The sequence below is a fragment of the Mercurialis annua genome, linkage group LG5 (assembly GCF_937616625.2).
Source record: "Mercurialis annua linkage group LG5, ddMerAnnu1.2, whole genome shotgun sequence".
In the NCBI taxonomy this organism is placed as follows: Eukaryota; Viridiplantae; Streptophyta; class Magnoliopsida; order Malpighiales; family Euphorbiaceae; genus Mercurialis; species Mercurialis annua.
Genome location: NC_065574.1, coordinates 33,277,802 through 33,298,290, shown reverse-complemented (window position 1 = coordinate 33,298,290; position 20,489 = coordinate 33,277,802). Strand labels below are relative to the sequence as shown.

General features: G+C 35.2%; 3 non-coding genes and 1 pseudogene across 3 annotated transcripts; all 4 read right to left on the bottom strand.

The window, feature by feature from the left end:
• Nucleotides 1-16,038: 16,038 nt before the first annotated feature.
• Nucleotides 16,039-16,157, bottom strand: LOC126685077 (5S ribosomal RNA). The gene has a single exon (XR_007643231.1). It is a non-coding gene; the product is annotated as a 5S ribosomal RNA (ribosomal RNA).
• Nucleotides 16,158-16,381: 224 nt separating this feature from the next.
• Nucleotides 16,382-16,500, bottom strand: LOC126685082 (5S ribosomal RNA). Its single transcript, XR_007643235.1, has one exon. It is a non-coding gene; the product is annotated as a 5S ribosomal RNA (ribosomal RNA).
• A 221-nt stretch (nucleotides 16,501-16,721) lies between these two features.
• On the bottom strand, nucleotides 16,722-16,840 carry LOC126685115 (5S ribosomal RNA). The gene has a single exon (XR_007643267.1). It is a non-coding gene; the product is annotated as a 5S ribosomal RNA (ribosomal RNA).
• Nucleotides 16,841-17,063: 223 nt separating this feature from the next.
• Nucleotides 17,064-17,182, bottom strand: LOC126685142 (5S ribosomal RNA; annotated as a pseudogene).
• Nucleotides 17,183-20,489: the final 3,307 nt, after the last annotated feature.

The following is a 20,489-nucleotide window of genomic DNA, read 5'->3' as shown; positions in this document are numbered from 1 at the left end:
ATTTAGCCAATAACAGTTTAAAAATTCTCAAACGATAATTACCCAAGTAATTATCCCAATAAAAGATAATAAAATACTTTTCAAATTTATAATACTCCAAAACAATATTATTTTCAAAGGAGTAAACCGCCATAAATTAAAATCAATTTGATACTTAAAAGTTCGGTTTCATTAATTGATAATAACCCAATCAAAAGTTTAGTGCACAAAAAAATTAAACCAACCAATTGAACATTTTGCTAAACCCTAATTCATAACCCTATCATAATGACTAGTATGAGCAGAATATGAACAGTCACAACACATATCTTCGTGCTGTCATAAAACCACAAAAAGATAGCTGAACTGAACGACGAGATTATGGCCAATAAGAAATCAATTTCTGATCTCAAACAATCAAGGCCAGATTCAAATAAAAATTACCTAACTTATAAGAACAATCCAAAACAACTAAGCACAACAGTGGCCAAGTTTGGCAGCTCAAGCAACGCAACTTAGAAGACGGCCGAATTCAACACGGCAAGAACAATAGAATCACACGAAAAAACCCAATATGTTATGACCAATTCTACCTCAGTTATTAATCCTAGGAATGACATAGACAACCCTAAGAGGTAAGAACCCATCAGCAGCAACAATAATTGCTAAAACAATAACATTAACTCAAAAGCGGTAAATTGTAACGGCGCTAGAACTCAACATATTTACGTACCGAAATCAATCCTAATGCGTAAGGATTAACGAGAATGAAGTCTGCTGAAGTAACGAGGAAACCCAACTCAGATTGAAGCTAAAACAAACAAGATATGAATTAAAATCGATATTGACGACATTGAATTAAATATGGAAAACCAACATTAGAACTTACTGGAATCAAAAGCGAATGGAAGAGTAGAATGATGTAATGTTTTATAGCGTATTCAGTAGTGAAAAGTCGGCTAAGGTTTGTTTTAAAACAAAATAAAGAAATAGGGTTTGAAACATAAATGTAACAAGTCTATTTATAGACCTCTTAGATCGTCAGCGTAAGGAACGATCGTGCAAGAATGCGAACGATCGTGAACTCATATTCAAGTGCACGCTCGTTCACTTGAGGTGCACGATCGTGTACTATTATTCAACTGCTCGCTCGTGTACTTTGGTGCATGGTCGTGTACCTGACAGCAAGCACAAGGTGCTTGTTTTAGATGCACGGTTAGGGCCTAGGGGAGGACTCCTTCGAGTCAGGCCCGCCAGACTTAACCCGGACCCACAAACGAACCAAAAACTTATCAAAACTCAACAGAAAAACGACGAAAAACCACGGGATATTACAATTGGTGATTGAGTTAGATGTCTGCTTAACTTTATATTTCCATAACTATTAATAATTTTTAATATTATAATTGCTTGCAAACTATTTATCAGTACAGATATTACTCTTAATTAGGCTACTAATTAGGCGTAAATATATTTTTCTATAATAATTAGACTTCTATACTTAACTAAAATAACTTTTCTAATAGTGTTAGACTTTTATTTAATTTTACATTTGCTACGCACGTAAGCGACATTTATATGATTCGTTATATATATATATATATATATATATATATTACAAATAGATTGAATTATTAAATATCATCAAAATTAAATTGTTAATTATCATATGACCCGTTATAAATGTGTATTATAGATAGATTGAATTATTAAATCTAATAAACTACTATTTAAAAAAAATTAAGAATTATAGTATGTGAACGATATTTATATGACTAGTTATATATATTAAATGTTAAATAGATAAATATAAATATAATTGTGAGCGGAGCGGGGTTCGGGGGCCGCTCGCCCAAGGCTTGTGGCTGACTTCTCGATTTGGAAATGGTTTGAAAAATGGAGTCGCCACCTAGTTCAACTAGGAAATGCCTTTTAACCGACTAGATAGCCTTACTCGCCTCCGGTAACACTATCGTGAATCGGACCAAAGACAAGGGTTCGTGGACCTCCCCGAGTCTCATGTGCTTGGCTTATCTGTTACCGGCTTTATTTTCTGGACATATTTGTTTTATATCTCATCTCAATAATATATGGAGTTCACAAGATATGGAAGCTGTAAATAAACAATGATGAAAACAGTAAACACGTTTGACGCGCATATGACTCGATCTGGACTGGCATTTGAGGCAAGTAGCAGGTACTCCTAAGCACACATCTAACCTTAGAGGTTTCTAACAAGCAGCATAAGTCTGGTTGGTCTGGATTGATTACATGCACAAAGCCTAAAACCGGATGTATAAGTGTGATTGATTGATTTTATTAGGTGAGTCTTGAAAAACCTATACAACCATTACTACTTTTTCATATTAGTCCTACGATGTCCAAGTGATGGGTTGGATTTGCATTAATGGGCCAATTTTGAGTGATTAGTCCTTTAACCGATTATTATTGGATTTGGATGCTTTTGGAAAGCAGTAAACAGTGCTAGCATGCTCAGGGGCAGTTGGATATACATACAAGGTTAGAGATACTTTTAAACCTCGTTGACTTTGAGTGCCTGACACTCGCGCGGGTTTTGACCATTGGTCTGGTCAGAATAGGCTTTCGGTCAGATCACGAGAGTTTTGCGCCTCGTTTATCCGGTTTTAGTGGTTCAATCCGGAGTCGATTCCGAGTTTGGGTTGGCCCAGAGTCGGCTCTGGAAGTTGTTGGTTTGCTGGGCCTCAGGCTCGTGGACCCGGTTTATACACTATGTTACATATTTGGATTTCTGGGTCTGTTTTACATTGGGTATGGCCCGTTACATTATAGAATATTAAACTACACTAAATTATCTACGTCAGGGTTCAAATTGGGCCTGATTTGGAGTTCGGATGGGCCCGGAAACACGTTTTGCAGTTTGGATTGCGTTTGGAAGATCTGGGAGCGAATCTGGGGATCTGGCGAAGAATGAACACGGCGCCGGTTCATAGTGCCGTCGCCGGCAGGATGACATGGCGGCGCCGCCGGCTGTTTGTCGGCAATTTTTGAGTCGTTTTGTTTTGCTTCGTTCTCACTCGTTTTAACTCTGTTTTTCATGCAAAAGTAGTCAAAACAGCATAAAATTGAACAACGAATCTAAAAAACACATAATTGAAGTGTTTAGAGCTCATCTATGTAAAATTAGTTTTCTGGTCAACAACTTTTATTAGGGTTTTCTTAACGCAAAATTATCTAAAATCTACTTACAACATATATTCTAAGGTGTCTAAATTGATTGCTTTTTCATCGAATTTTATGGTGATAGGCAATTTAATAAATAAGCTATTCATGGTAATTCTATAACTAAAATAAACACATATGCTAGCTATACATCCTAAAACATGCAAGTACAGCAATTGTGATATTTTATGACATGTCAAATCAAAGGAATTATGATAGAGGGTCCTCAGAAATACCGTTCTAAGTCCTTGACTCGTTTGCTGGCGAAGTGGATGCGGAATCCAGCTTTGAATCTATGCCGGGCTTGCGTTCTTGGAGAATCAACACGTGTTTAGTTCAGGACTGGATTTAATGTGTGTGTGTGAGGTGGCCGAATTTTCTGTCTAATTTTCTAGGGTTTCTATGACACCTTTAACCAGGCTTGCTTAAGGCTTTATTTATAGTGGTTAAGGGTGACCTAGGATTTGGTTAGAGTCTTCTAGGGTTTAAATTGTTAATTGATAAGTCATTAGGTATTAAGATTAGCTTTAAACTCTATTTAATTAATTAAATTCGGATTTTGACTTGCTAGCTAAGTAAAAAGGTGCTAAAAGTCTATTTTAGTGCCTAAAAGTGCTAAAAAGGCTACTAAGGTCCTATGAGTTTGGTTAAGGTCAATTTAAGTCCGTCAAACTTGCAAATTGGCCAATAAACTTCTAAGATATGGCATTTACTCCAATTTCTAGACTTAGATTACAATCTCGTTTGATTTTTATGGGCTATTCACGCCAAATTACATTTTAATCCTCCAAGTTTACAGCTGTGCACAGATTACGCTTGCTTAGATTCCAGGAAGCAAATAAAAAGCTCGTCACTCGGACAGATTTCTCTAGAAATCATCATTGGATGCTTCAGTTCCTTATCACTTTTTACCTGTCCGAAAAATAGGTGTCTACAATAATATATTGTTTTCAGCGAGGGAGATAGGGTAGGCCCAAGTAGGTCTTTCGTATGTCATGTTAACCTATCTATATTGTGACGGTCCACTAGAATTTGGCAAAAAAAACGGTCCACTAGAAAATTAAAGGATTGTACATAATTAATAAGAGCTATACATAAATTTAAATATAAATATACTGCCTCTTTAGTGTAGAAATGATCTTTATTGTATTAAATTTATCAGAAATTAATTATTATTATTATTATTATTATTATTAATTTATATAAAAATAAATAATTCATGCATAAGAGTAGGAAAATACCAATCAAGTTTAGGGGAGAAATTAGGATTAATTCCATAAAAAATCACGACCTTTACATTACATGAAATTTTATTTTAATCACGATCTTTAAAACTTCCTATATAAAATCATGACCTTTCATTTTTTTTCTTAAAATCTATCATTTTAGTGTACTTTTTTTTACTAAGATCTTCATTAAACTATTAGTTAAATACCCAAATTATAAATTAACAGCAAATATTATTATCTTTCGGCTAGAGTCTGTAGGATTACTAATTTTTTGTCAAAAAGAGTTACACCTAATTTTACTTTATTGATAGATTTGAAACAAAATGAAAGGCTGTGCCTTTAAATGCCAACTTTTAAATTTTGTGATTAAAATGAAACTTCGTGTAAAGGTCGTGATTTTTTATGGAATTAATCCGAGAAATTAATGATTATTTAAAAAGTTATGACTATTTTGATCAAAACATAAATTTACAAGATAAATCGATACTCCTTCCATCCCAAATTGATAGGTACTCTCTCTATTTTTTTAGTTGTGCATTTAGCCAAATGAATTTGTCTATATTTACATGTCCATTTAGAATTTCAAGATGATTTTATAAAGGATGGGGGATAATCTCTTGCTAAGAGCTTTTGAAAGCATCATGTAAAACCCATTTATCAAACTGATAGGACGGTAACCCTTAATGTTTGACGATCCTGCCACCTTTGGAACCAAAACTAAAAAGGAAAAGTTAATACCTCTAGGTAGAGTGCTAAAACTGTGAAACTTACTGAAGAAATCAATAATGACATCCTTCATCGCTGGCCACGCTCTTTGGTAACAATTAAAATTAAAATCGTCCAGTTCTGTAGCCTTATTCACGCCACAAGAAGAGATAGCATCAAGAATTTCAGGCTCCTCAAAAGACTTGATCAAAGATTCACTTTACGCATCAGAGATCTTATCGAAGGTGAGACCAGAGATGTCAAAACCAATCCTTCCCTCACAGCTGAAAAGAGATTTATAGAAATCTCTAACATGGACCCTAATGTCCTTTGGCTCCGAGTAAGTAGTTTCATCCACCAGCAGAGATGAAATATGGTTGTTCCTATAATGGGAAGAGGCCATGCTGTGGAAAAACTTTATGTTCCTGCCGCCTTCATAATTCCATTTAAGCCTTGATTTTTATAGCCAGAGAGACTCCACGTTCTTTTCTGCACGCCAAAGGTCAGCTTTAAGACTAGTATATTCGGCCAGCTCCTCTTTTGTCATGGTTACCGAATCAGCAGCAATGTCTTTCGTTAAAATTATCCTAGAGAGCTCCTGAATTGTCTTGTTCTGGTCAACAAAGATCTCAAGCATTTTAATAGAAATAGAAAGGCCATGTATGTGTAGAGGGAAGAGCAGGCGCTGAGAAGCAGCAGGTGCTCACCGTCACATCATATGGCTTTTTATGGACCTAGACCTTCTTCTTCAGTCTTCAATTTAGATTATTGTATAGGCTCCACTTCTGCTTCTAAATCACTTGCTTCCTTTCCTATGTTGTTTCTTCTAGAACTAGGTGTAATTAAGGCTCTCAATACTATCAATAATACTAGGTTGATGTTCGCGCGTTGTGCGGATAAAACCGGTTTTTTAATTTAATTAATTTTGAGTATTAATTTTGTATTTAAATAACTGATTAAACAACTCCGAGTCTCCAACATGCATAAATACTTTATTAACCCAAATTAATATAAGAATGCTAGAACAATTTATAGATATCAAAAATTTAAACTTAGTAACAAGTAACAGACAAGTAGGACTTATAATTACTACTGCGGTCTAAGAGTAAAATTAGTTCAATAACTTTAATAAAATAAAGTAAGACCTGTGAGGAAATAAAGAATCGGAGACCAGCTGACTCGTTCAAATCATAACTCTGGAAAAATTGGAAAAACAACGGGGTCAGATATACTGAAATGTGTTCATACAACTATTTGCATTAAACGAAAACCTTTAAAAACCTTTACAACATTTGTGAAGCATTTATCAATATGGATAAGCATTGAAATCCGAAATCACAAATATCTAATCCAGTTGTCGAGTCGGTGAGACGTATCTCCAAAACTGATCCCCGACTGTCACTCAAATAAAACGTGAGTCCCGGGAGACGTATCTTCCACCGGCGACCTCACTAGGTGAGACGTATCTCTAACCTTCCTCAATAACCATATGATCATACCGGTGCACACGCAGTCTCGATGATGCCCATCGAGTAGCCCGTTCCAATTCAGATCCATAATGCCGAAAACAGTTGGAAAGCTGTATATACAATATATATGTATGCAAAAATACAATTTCCTTAATAAAGCGGTAAATAGCGATATAAACTCACTGCTTGCTAATTCACGTGAAAACTCTTGGCAAGCGACCTAAACTCGGTTCGCCTCGAAAGCACGAACGGTCGACGAGTCTAAACAAATGCAAATAGTTATTAAAAACGGACCATAACTTTATAGAGTACTAGACACCACATAGGACTAGCACAAATAGCTTGCTACGGTAAAGCCAATCAGAGTAAACGCAATACTCAAATAATTATAAAGTCAACAACAAGTCAAGCTTTATTGAGTTCTCGCTTTAAAGTCTGTCTCAGAAAATATTATTTAAATATTTATTAAATTAAAAACCAAATTAAAATCCATATCAGTGAGTCAGCCGAGTTATCAAAACTACCAAACTTCTTCCCACTTGTTTGGCGACCAAAGTCTAACCCAACTCAAAGGCTTTATCAAATTATAAACCCAAGTTTATAATTCCGAAAACAACTTAGATAAAACTATATATTATCCAACTTATAAACCATAGTTTATAATTATAAAAACAACCTTGATAAATAATAATCAAATTCAAAATGGAACTTAATAGCTTTAAATTAAAGTAACCCAAATTAGAGACCAAAAATTTAACTAAATAACTTTAGAAAATGTTCAGGGGCTAAATTGTAATTTAGCCAAATCGACATGCCAAAATGATATTCGAAATCAAATATAATTACCTGAGTAATTATATAAATTTAGGTTACATAATAATTGTCGTTTACACTTTACTAATTTATAAATTAAAACGAAATCCAAAAATTCTTATTAAAACAATCACAATAGGTTAAACTAACTTGAGGGATTCAATTGTTTTAGACAAAACAAATGAGTGATCATTATAGCCATTTAACCATCTCCCTTGAATTAAAACAAGACAATTCCCTCCATCTAACAAAAAGTTGCAATAACCATCAAACTTAAAGCAACCTTAAATCCATACATGATTTATGCTAATATAGCAACTTTATTCATGAACAAACAATATACAAATCACCTAATCAAAACCTAAGAGAAACAGCAGCAATTGTAATAAGAAATCCAGAGAAAAATAAGAACAACGGTATATATTAAAACAAGGCAACGATAAACCGTACGGCGTAGAACGAAAGAACTAAATGTACCGTTAACGATTACAACACGTGAAGATCAAAGAGATCGATGAATAATGAAGAACTGTCGAAGAAATTTTAAGTTTATAGCTAGAACAATGAGATAGGGATCAAGAACCGTATTTGACGATATCGAAATCAAATAAACCAAGTACCGTAATACTTACCGAATCTTTGAATCGAAAGGAAAAGGAATGAACGTCTGAATGTGTTTAAGAGCTTTAGAGTTGGCTAGGGTTTTAATAAAATAGGGTTTTATAATTTTAAAAACCGTGCTCATCCGATCCAGACTTCCAGACGTGTTTTCGGGCTCATCAGGACTCCAAGTCAGGCCTATTTTTCACCCAGACGTAGGGAATTAGATGTAGTTTAATATTCTATATTGTAATGGGCAAGACCCGATGTAAAACAGACTCAGAAGTCCAAATATGTACATAGTGTATAAACCGGGCCCACGAGCCCGAGGCCCAGCAAACCAGCAACTTCCAGAGCCGATTCCGGGCTAACCCAAACTCGGAATTGACTCCGGATCAAACCAGTAGAACATGACTAACGAGACGCGCAACTCTCGTGATCTGACCGAAAACCCATTTTGACTAGACCGATGGTCAAAACCCGCGCGAGTGCCAGGCATTCAAAGGCAACGAGGTTTAAAAATATTCCTAACCTTGTATGTATATCCAACTGCCCCTAAGCATACCAACAATGTTTACCGCTTTACAAAAGCATTCCAAATTAAATAATAACCGGCTATAGGACTAATCACCTAAAATTGGCCCATTAATGCAATTCCAGTCCATCGCTTAGACATCGTAGGACTAATACGAAAACGTAGTAACAGTTGTATAGGCTTTTAAAGACTCGCCTAATAAAATCAATCAATCACACCTATACATCCGGTTTTAGGCTTTTGCATGTAAAATATCCAGACCAGTCAGACTTATGTTATTTGCCAGAAATCTCTAAAGTTAGATGTATGCTTAGGAGTACCTGCTACTTGCCTCAAATGCAAGTCCAGATTAAGTCATATGCACGTCAAACTTGTTTACTGCCTTCATACATGTTTATATATAGCTTTCATATCCTATGAAATGCATATACTGCTGAGATAAGAATATAAAACGAATATGTCCAGTACATAAAGCCGGTAACCAATAAGCCAAGCACAAGAGTCTTGGGGAGGTCCACGAATCCTAGTCTTTGGTCCGATGCACGATAGTCTTAGCGGAGGCGAGTAAGGCTATCTAGTTGGTTAAAAGGTATTTCCTAGTTGAACTAGGTGGCGACTCCATCTTTTAAACCATTTCCAGATCGAGAAGTTAGCCATAAGCCTTGGGCGAGCGGCCCCTAAACCCCGCTCCGCTCACATACTGATACTATAAGGTAAGTGTATCCTTAGGGATATAAGGATTATGCGGCGGTTCAAGCGAGTAGATCGATTAAGAGTACTATTGGAAGATCGTGAATTAGGAATAAAGTAGTGCGATGTGAGATGCATAATGATGTCGAGTGAGATGCAGAGAAGAGCTACGAAGATCTACTTTATTACAAGAAGCGAAGTCATAACAAGTTATTATGTTGATGGTTAGAGATAACATTATTAAGGTGTTATTTCTCTCGTAGTAGAAACGAAATGGTGCAGAAAGATGAAGTAAATATATTGATTATGAAAGGGAATTTATGATTAATTCAAGAAAGTATAAGTGGAAGAGCGGATAACTGAAAGTAAAGAGTAGTACGGAAAAGAAGTGCAAAGATATTGGAAAACAAAGGGAGAGTAATTGGATATGAGAGTATAGGAAGTGAAGAGAAGATGTGAAGGGATGTTGACGTCAGAATCATATAAAGTAATGAACAAGAATTATATGGAAAATAATTTAATGGAAAGCGTTGTCAGGAGACTATTTAATATGAATATGAAAGAGTTTCCTCTAGTAAGTTAAGTCATGAGTTAGAAAGTGATGTACTTTAGGTTGAGACATCGATTGTATGATGTAATTGTTGAGATATTCACATAATTATGTGTGAATTGAGTCTCAAGCTGAGAAATTGATGTAAATCAATTCTTAGCAAGGAATACACTACAAGTTTATCTTGAAAAGGAAACTGTTATAACAAACGTGCTGAGTACTGTTTTTGGATAGTCTCACGCATGATGCAAAAACGTTGGATAAATTATGAAATCATAAATGTTATCGTTTCTTGAGAAAGAATTCTAGTATAAGAAGGTAAGTTGCGAGTAATGGAATTAGTATACTATAAAAATTAGGAAATTGCAAGTGATAAGCGGGAATGAACGAAAAGATTATTATTTAAGGACGATAGAGTGACGTTGTTTAAGATAAGATATTCGGTTGTGAAATGACGAATAGAAATCGTTACCAAGGAATGGATTTGATATGAGATAAAGTATTGGTATAAAGTGCAAGAATATGAACATTGAAAGTACAATAAGAGATTAAATAATGTAGAACGATGAAAGGTTGATATTAAGTTAAGATTGACATATACTATCGTGTTGGAGAAATTTGGTATAAAGAGCAAAAGCGATTATCGATAATTTGATGGAAATGGAGCTACGAGTATGTAAATATGCTAGTGTGCTAAAGATGAGTAACACGAGTAAAGACTATTGCTGATAATGGAATAGTAATGAAGTAAGATATTTGAGTAAAGATGGTTGCGATTGTTAGGTGAATAATAAGAAACAAAGAATGGGTAAGTCGTGATTAAGAAGGACATATCGTTAGGAAACGATTAACAAATGAGAAATTTAGCTTACAAGATAAGCTTCCCATCATTGCGTGTTATACGACCACGAAGTGCAAAAAGTTATCATACAAAAAGGAATTAGTCCAAACTCAACGTAACACTCATAGTTTTGAGTTCCAATTCGGGGACGAATTATTTTAAGGAGGGAAGAATGAAACATATCTGACTATTATGACATAAGAATCCGACGTGTGACACACGTATGGTTGAAAGTCCGATAAAATGCATGTCGTGTTTGATATATAACTAAGTTAAATATGTGAAAGGGAAAAAATAAATTGTGATTTAAGGATGAGATAAAATTATATTTTGAGTCATAATCAGGTATGAAGAGATAAACATTCATATCGGGTATAATACGCGTGCAAAGTAGTATTTGATAAAATAACTGTTAAAATAAAATATATTAATATATCAATATGAATCTCTAATTGAAGAGTAGAAAGTTTTGGAGAACTCCCTGATATTAAAACATCAAAATATGGAAGTTTGGAGATAAAAAATTAAGAATAAAAAAAATAGCGATTAAGGGACACGTGGCGTGCATACGAAAAGATAAGTGTCCCGCATGCAAGATGACAAGTGTCACGCATGCACGGTGACACATGGCGCACATGCATAGTGACACATGCCGCACATGCATGGTTACACAAGGCGCACATGCACGGTGACACATGGCGCACTGGCACGGTGAAATGTGGCAAGAAACATTGCCTATAAATAGAATTAAAAAACATTTAAAATATGTTTTTTTGTTTTGTCGATATCTCTCAATCAAGACATTGGAAATTGACATGTTTTATGTCAAATCGAAGCTATCGACGTGATCTTCGACTATACAATTTTTATTTTTCGAAATTGAGCCGAAATATATATCAGAATATCGATGCAAAGTGATGCTAAAAACGACGTGTTCGGTTCGTCGTGCTTCGAATAATTTTCTCGTTTGTTCTTATGAAAATTTAATCTCTTAAATCCTTTGGTTAAAGTTTCTGATTTTTAAAGAGCAGTATCTTAAAGATCTATTGCATGTCGAGACATCGAAATTCAAACCTTTGCGAGTTCATATTGTCATAAGAAGGCGCACGATCTGTGAGTTGTACTTTATTCTTAAATATTAATGTTATTAATTATTTTTATATATATGAAATGTCTGGAAACGATATATAATATATGTTATGAACAGACGATATAGTTCCGACGAAATGAGGTTACCTATTAAACAACAACAGGATTGCGTGTAAAGTAGTAATGTCAATGAATAGATAGTGTTATACTGAATATATATGTTTGTTTGCGATTGCAAGTGTGTGTTGATTCGAGATTTGTGAATCAAGCTTGAAATATTAATGTGTGTGATGTTTGGTTGTGAGAATCATGTCATTCTTATATTTGTATATTCAATGAGAATTGATAATAGTCGTTGGTTGTCTAAAATGGCCATTCAGGCCAGCATCGTGAGAATTAATTATTGGTTGCCGAAAGGCGATTTGGGCCAATAGCGTAATGATGGTTGCCTATATGGCAATTTGGGCCAACATTGTGATAATTAAGTTATTGGTTGCCTAAATGGCGATTCGGGCCAATAACAATATGTTTGTTGCCTAAAAGGCGATTTGTGTAAATGTGGAAACTCGGTGTGAGCATAGCTCTCGGGACCATTAGAGTAACTCGGTGTAGCTCAGCTCTCGGGACTCTAGATATGGAATAAGTGCGGTCGGTGGTAACTCGGTGTAGCTTAACTCTCGGGACCAGGCCTTTTGGATTAAGGATATATTTAGTATTGTGGATTAGGGTTCCAACTATTAATCGTAAGTTGTTATTAAATGTTTTAAACGGTTTTAAAGGTTTTCCATTTGATAAATATAAATAGTGGTATAAACTCATCTTAGTATATCTGACCCCGTTGTTTTCCCAATTTTTCCAGGGCTCGCAGTTCTCGTTCTTTACTTTCCTCGAAGGTTTCATATCTTTTTAAACTGTCAACTATTTTATTCTTAGGCCGCAGTAGTAATTAGCTGTCTTTATTATTATTTCAGTTGTTTGACGGATTTGTCCGACTGGAATATTTATTGTCTAGGCATGTCACATTATTTACTATGGTTTATGTTATGCCATATTTAAGACTCAGTGTTGGATGAGCATGCTATATATAATGTTGGATATTATAAACTGCTAGAATCAGGCTGAAGTCTCGGTTGCCCCCGAGCATTGGTTTTTGTGCAGGTTTATTCATAACCGAGAAAAGAGAGCACCCTCTTTCTTGGCTCGTATTAAACTCCCTCCCAGAATAGCACAAGCTCTCAAAAACAAGGAATTCAAATATCGCTGCTTTATCCGCGGCTCTCGCCTCTGCATCTGGATTTGTGCTTGGCATTTGCTCTTCTACCCGGAATATCTCCAGATCAAGACCCATAATGTAAATTGAGTTGGGAATCCCACCCCTGCCCATTGGTAGGATGACCAAGAACCGATTCCGCCACAACCTTCACTATTCTGTCTTTTATCTAAAAGGCTAGCTGCGGGTGTTGGTACTACATTACTCATGCCCTAGCGCCAGTCGCAATTCATGAAAATGAGTCGTGACACTAGTACTCATTTGAGTTAGGGTTTGTTTTTAATTATTATTTATACCTTATTTAGACTCATCGGTCGTTCGTGCTTAAGAGATGCACCAGGATTAGATTGCTTGCAAGGTTATCATGTGGATTAGCAAGCAGTAAGTTTATATCTCAATTTACCGCTTTATTAAGTAAACTTTATATTTTGTATGTATATTGTATAAATAGATTTCGAATTGTTTTTCAACGTTATGGATTTGATTTGGAACGAGCTACTCGAAGGGCATCATCGAGAATGCGTGCACACCGGTATTAATGATCATATGGAATTGTGGTAGGTTAGAGATACGTCTCACCTTAGTGACGACGCCGATGGAAGATGCGTCTCCCCAGACTCACATATTTATTAGGTGACAGTCGGGGATCGGTTATAGAGATACATCTCACCGACATAACAAATGGATTTAGAATTGTGGTTTAGGATTTCGATGATTATCCATAATAAATAATTGTTTTATAAATGTTTTAAAGGTTTTCTAACTTAATAAATGTAAATGGTTATATGAACTCATCTCAGTATATCTGACCCTGTTGTTTTTCTAAATTTTCCAGGTTTATGATTTGAGCGTTTGGTTGATCCTTGTTTCTTCATTCTTCTTAGGTTTTTTTTTATTTTTCAGAATAAATAGTCAAATTTGTTTTAAACTCTTAAACCATTGTAGTAGTACTAGATTATTTCCCGTCTTAGACTTATAGTTATGTTTTCGACTATTTTTTTGAGTGATCCAACTGTTATTTTATTGCTATTGGCATGATTACTCTGTTTATGGTATTTCTATATATTGCCATACTTTTGGAGTTTTTAATTCAAGACAAGCATACTTTGAATATGTGTTACTTTTATATATTGCTAGACTAGGCTGAAGTCTTGGTTGCCCCCGAACATGTAGTTTTATACAGTTACATTGTTTTAAATGTATATTGTTGGTTATCTGAAAGGCTAGCTACGGGTTTTGGTACAACAATACCCATACCCTAGTGCTGGTCGCAATCTATGAAAATGGGTCGTGATAAAGTTTGTATGAGAGCTTTTGTTTCAAACGAAGGCTTTTTATATGTTATTTGTTTATTTTTTTTGGCATGATAAGTGGTTAATGAATCCTAAGAACTACTACATAATTATGATTCGAGTCATGACTTTGAAACGTCATTTTTTGTTTTCAAAATTTTTTGCGTACTCCTATAGGAATGTCATGAGTGAGTTGTGTGATTTAACTGATATATTTCTTGTATAAGTTGTTGTTTTCACTTGGGTTCACTTGTACGCACTCAAATCATAAGCCTGAAAAATTGGGAAAACAACAGGGTCAGATATACTGAGATGAGTTCATAATGCTATTTACATTTATTAAGTTTAAAACCCTTAAAAAAATCATTTTATACTAATATACTTAGGATTATGGAAATATAGTATTGAAATGATACCAGCTTAAGTATGACGTATCATACTGAACCCATAGTGGATGGGAACAAATCCTCGTCATATAGCAGCGTAAGCAAAACATTAGTCTGCTGATCCCAGAGTACTTACTGGTGCACACAGTCTCGATACAAGCCTATCGAGTAGCGTTTTCCAATCCAAATCCATATTAGCTTAAAACAGTTCAAAACAGTTTATATACTAAAATAATTGCGGTCCTTTGTAAAGCGGTAAATAAAACTACAAACTCACTACTTGCGTATCCACGTGAATCTTGGAAAATAGCCTAAACCTGCTCTGACTCCAAAGCACAAACAGTCGACGAGTCTAGAAACAATGCTTAAGTTATAAACAAATCATCCCCTAACTCTAAGAATACTAGACACCACATAGGACTAGCATCTCAAACCACAACCAAGGTATAAGCCCAAGAACAACATCCATACAAATACATTCCATATTCAAATTAATACCATAGTCAAACAATAAGTTAAGCATAATTGAGTTCCCGTTGAAAATATAATCCGGAGTACTTATATAACTTAGTTTAAAACTTTGAAACCAAGTGAAAATCCCAGAGTTGTGAATTTGCCTTCAAGCTTAATCTCACATGTCGGGTGACCCAAGTCTAACCCGACCCAATTATATGCCAGAGTAAAACCAATGTTAAATCTAAAACTTTTAAACCAAAACATTATTCATTTGAAAATCATGGAACTCAATATAGCTTAACAACAAGGTAACACTTACACAATATGCTCAAAACTAACCACAGTTGGCCAAACCACCCAGAGTAGACACCAGCGTGCCAAATCACTTAAAATGATTCCAACAACATGTATACATATCTAAAGCATAAACTCATATATGAACCAATTAATCAAACCAACAATCATTCATGACATAGAATTTCTAATCTTATAATCAACAAACATGAAACGTTTGCCCAACAAGTTTAAACAATACCAACATACCAAAGTCATACAAACAACCCCAAAAAATGTTTATGGGCAGCAACAATATCCTCAAACAATAACAACAACAAACCAATGTATAATTAAGTATTTTAAGACAACAATCCAACCATAGGTTCAACTTCGAAGTTCTGATGGGATCCGATGCATTAGTGCTGGTATGATCGCACCTGTCACACCTTGCACAATCATCATAAATATCTTCTGCCTTGCAACTCATTCAACCAAAATAAAGACTATTTTTGAAAGTATGTTTTGGTCCCTGATCGTTTTCCATATTTCCCGTTTAGTCCCTGCATTGCAATTCATCGGTGCTCGTTACTCGTTCTGTTTATGTCTCGTCGATAATACTAAAAACAATGCAGGTGCGGACCGTAAAAATGCAAAAAAAGGGTGCAACACGAGGACTTCCCAGGAGGTCACCCATCCTAGTAATGCTCTCGCCCAAGCACGTTTAGCTTCGGAGTTTTGATGGGATCCGGTGCATTAGTGCAGGTATGATCGCACCCTTCACACCTTGCACGATCATCGTATATATCTGCTGCCTTACAACTCATTCAACCAAAATAAAAACTATCTTTAAAAGTACATTTTGGTCCCTGAACTTTTTCCATGTTTCCCGTTTAGTCCCTTCACTGTAATCCATCGATGCTCGTTACTCATTCTGTTTACATCTCGGCGATAATAATAATAAAAAAATAATACAGGCGCGGACCGCAAAAATGCAAAAACGGGGGTGCAACACGAGGACTTCCCAGGAGGTCACCAATCCTAGTACTGCTCTCGCCCAAGCACGTTTAAATTCGGAGTTCTGATGGGATCCGGTGCATTTGTGCTGGTATGATCGCACCCGTCACACCTTACACGATCATCGTATATATCTGCTTCCTTGTAACTCATTCAACCAAAATAAAAACTATCTTTAAAAATACATTTTGGTCCCTGAACTTTTCATATTTCCCGTTTAGTCCCTACATTGCAATTCATCGGTGCTCGTTACTCGTTCTGCTTATGTCTCGCAAATGATAATAATAATATAAAAATACAGGCGCGCACCGCAAAAATGCAAAAGATGGGTGCAACACGAGGACTTCCCAGGAGGTCACTCATCCTAGTACTGCTCTCACCCAAGCACGTTTAACCTCGAAGTTCTGATGGGATCCACTGCATTAGTGCTGGTATGATCGCACCCGTCACACGTTGCACGATTATCGTATATATCTGCTGTCTTGCAACTCATTCAACGAAAATAAATACTATCTTTAAATGTACGTTTTGGTCCCTGAACTTTTTCCATATTTCCTGTTTATTCCCTACATTGAAATTCATCGGTGCTCGTTACTTGTTCTGTTTATGTCTCCGCTATGATGATAATAATAAAAAAATACAGGCGCGAAACGCAAAAATGCAAAAAAGGGGTGCAACGAGAGGACTTTCTATGAGGTCGCCCATCTTAGTACTGCTCTCGCCTAAGCACGTTTAACTTCGGAGATTTGATGGGATCCGGTGCATTATAGCTGGTATGATCGCACCCGTCGCACCTTGCATGATCATCATCATATATATATATATATATATATATATATATATATATATATATATATATATATATATATATATATATATATATATATATATATATATATATATATATCTGCTGCCATACAACTCATTCAACCAGAATAAAAATAATCTTTAAAAGCACGTTTTTGTCCCTGAACGTTTTCCATATTTCCCGTTTAGTCCCTGCATTGCAATTCATCGGTGCTCGTTACTCGTTCTGTTTATGTCTCGGCGATGATATGTAAAACTAAAAAACCATATGTGAATACTTGATACCTTTCAAAATCAGAACGTTACTCGTTACTCGTTTTATTTATAGGCCCCAAAGTGAAAAAAACACGATAGGTGCATTGCGAGGCGCGATGGCCCAATGCGCCTGCCGTTGTGCCTTTTCAAAAGGCACAAAACACCCTGCGGCGCGTTGCGAGGCATGATGGCCCAATTGCCCTCCGACGCGCTCCGATTCTGATCCAACGGTGAACTCTTTCTAGTTCACAGCATATTCAATAATGAGCCCGATCCAACTATGCAATTGGGAGATATGGATGTTTTATCAAGACATGTCAAATTCAGAAGGCACACGAACACATTATCGATTATAAACCTGATACAAATAAAATCGCCGCCGAAAATCACACGACACATGCGACCCGTACAAGATACAACTCAAACCCCAAATATAGTATCACACTTGCTAAGTCCACCAATAACAATCCGAAACTAAGTCGGAAACACAACAAAACCATGACGGAAAAACACGGGATATTAAAATCTCCCCAACTTATATAAAATTCGTCATCGAATTTAACATAACACAACCCACGTAAAACATATGATACAACTATATGTTGTCTGAACAATAACACATGTAACAAACGCGAAACACATAATATGACACCCAATGTAATCAATGAAAGCAATTATAACAATTCTGCATAATGAACTCTGTCTTCCAAGTAACCAATCCAAACTGTAACCATAGGAATTCCGTGTTTAACGACCTACGCACTTGCGTAATAAAAAAAACTCAACAGGTTGTTCCTCGAACTATAACTAAAAATCATGACTTTCATAAACCGAACAATCTTAAAAGGTCATAAGAGCCTTAATGATAACTTCCACTTAACATAAAACGATAACGCCCTTTCTAGGTGATACTAAACGAAGGAATACAAACTCTCACGCATAAAATTCGACTAAAATACTTAGGATAAACAAGAACAAACCTCAAATCTCCATATAAAGCTCGACTGAAATACTTAGGATAAATAAGAACGAACCTCGAATCTCATTCAATGATAACTCTAATCAAAATTTCCACCCAGAGAAAGTCAACACAATACAAAACATGCCAAAAATATATGGGGTATTACATTCTCCCATATCTAAGAAAAATTCGACCTCGAATTATAAATAAGAAACTGATTCGCAGTTTAAACGGTCACAACACACATATTGCGTAAAATTATAATTCTAACAACTTGGTGCTCCAACAACCACTCCGTCAACATAAATGTGAACAATCAAAAATTATCCAACGAAGTTGGTTTCTAAAACTAGCTTGAATCTTAAAATTTTTGAAACCCATATCATCAAAGTTCAAGAACAACCCCGAAGTGAAAATTCTAGTTATTACAAAAACCACACTATATAATATCATTAACTTTGCGAATTATAAAACACAAAACTCACACCGTTATTCAAAAGAAAATGTGAACTTACCTCATGGTAACGAAATCTCATGATTATAACAAACAATCTCAATCACAATGATTCCTTTAATCATCCCATAAGTAGTACACAACTTACACTTATAATAACCAAACCTAAAAATTGATTAACACTTAAGTCTAAGATAATTCGAACATCCAAAATTATTCCACCAATAAATGTAACCTCAAATCCTAACAATAGATCGCCTAGATCACATTCACAATTAACCCGGTCATTGGTTATATTCAAAGTCAGACTTATAGGAAAATAAAATTTCCAAAACACAAAACATTATATATTAATATTTTCTACTTCAAACAAAAATGTTAACATCTTATACCTCCTTTTTTTTTTCAAAACAAAATGCTTTTACTGTTTGAAAAGCTCCAGTTTTATAAACACCTCCTTTTTAAAAACATTTGTATTTGAATTCACCGTTACACCATACTTTTAAATAAATGTACAAATTTATGAAATCGTTCAACTCAGAAAGTTTATTATTTCCTTTTGACATAAATAAGTATCTCTTCGTTTACAAATAATGTTATATCGATATATCAAAACTGTTTGACATAAATCGAATCCACTTTACATAATTGTGCGCCAGGGTGATGATACCTCTCATCCCCAAAGACTTGCATCCAACTCTAATCATTTATATGCACGTGATGCATGTACTATTATGCATGTATTAATTATTAATTTCTTTTTTATTTAGTGAACATACTCAATGCTCAATGCAATTTCCTATTCGAGACATTCAAATTGCATGTTAATGATATGTCTAGGCACAACTACGTGATAAAAACATTTCAAATACTTTCACAAATTTCATTTGAAATCAATTTCTCGATAAAACGTTTTCCAGATGTTACACTCTATGAGACGTGCACTTGATAGCCTCAAAATATAATTTCAAATTCCGTACTCTCAATCTGCCAAATTATATGATACTAATACAATAATTCAAATTGATAACTCCGTTAACATCTCTCATGAATAAAATAATACTCTATTAAACTCCAAAATAAGATGAAACTTAGCTCAAGGAAAACAATACATCGCATATGCTTATACAAAAACTTACCATAAATTCATGCATTACATCGTCCAACTTGATGAAAAGCACTAGCATTATAAGACACACCAATCTATCTCCTCGGATAAGAATTTCCAAAATATGTTGTTCCTTGATAGTCAAAAACCACCAACCGTTTCAAAGAGCACTTTGCTCCTCTCGATATTGAAACCCAAAATATCTCGATCCGCAAAACAATATACTAACACCAGTCTAACCTCAAACTAAAACTAAAGTAATACAGGCCTAAACGAAGTTCGACTCACAAATCAAAAGCCAACATCAAGGTTAAGTCAAAGACCGCATGAAAGAAATTACCTCCCGTGCTACCCAGCACGACGAGATAAAAAAACTCAACCAACATATACCAACCAAAATTGCGAGGTATACAACGCAAATTAAAACTAAAATATTACAAATTCTACAAACCATAAACCACTCAAACATGCGATTAACCATAATTAACCCAAACCTATTTAATGGCAAA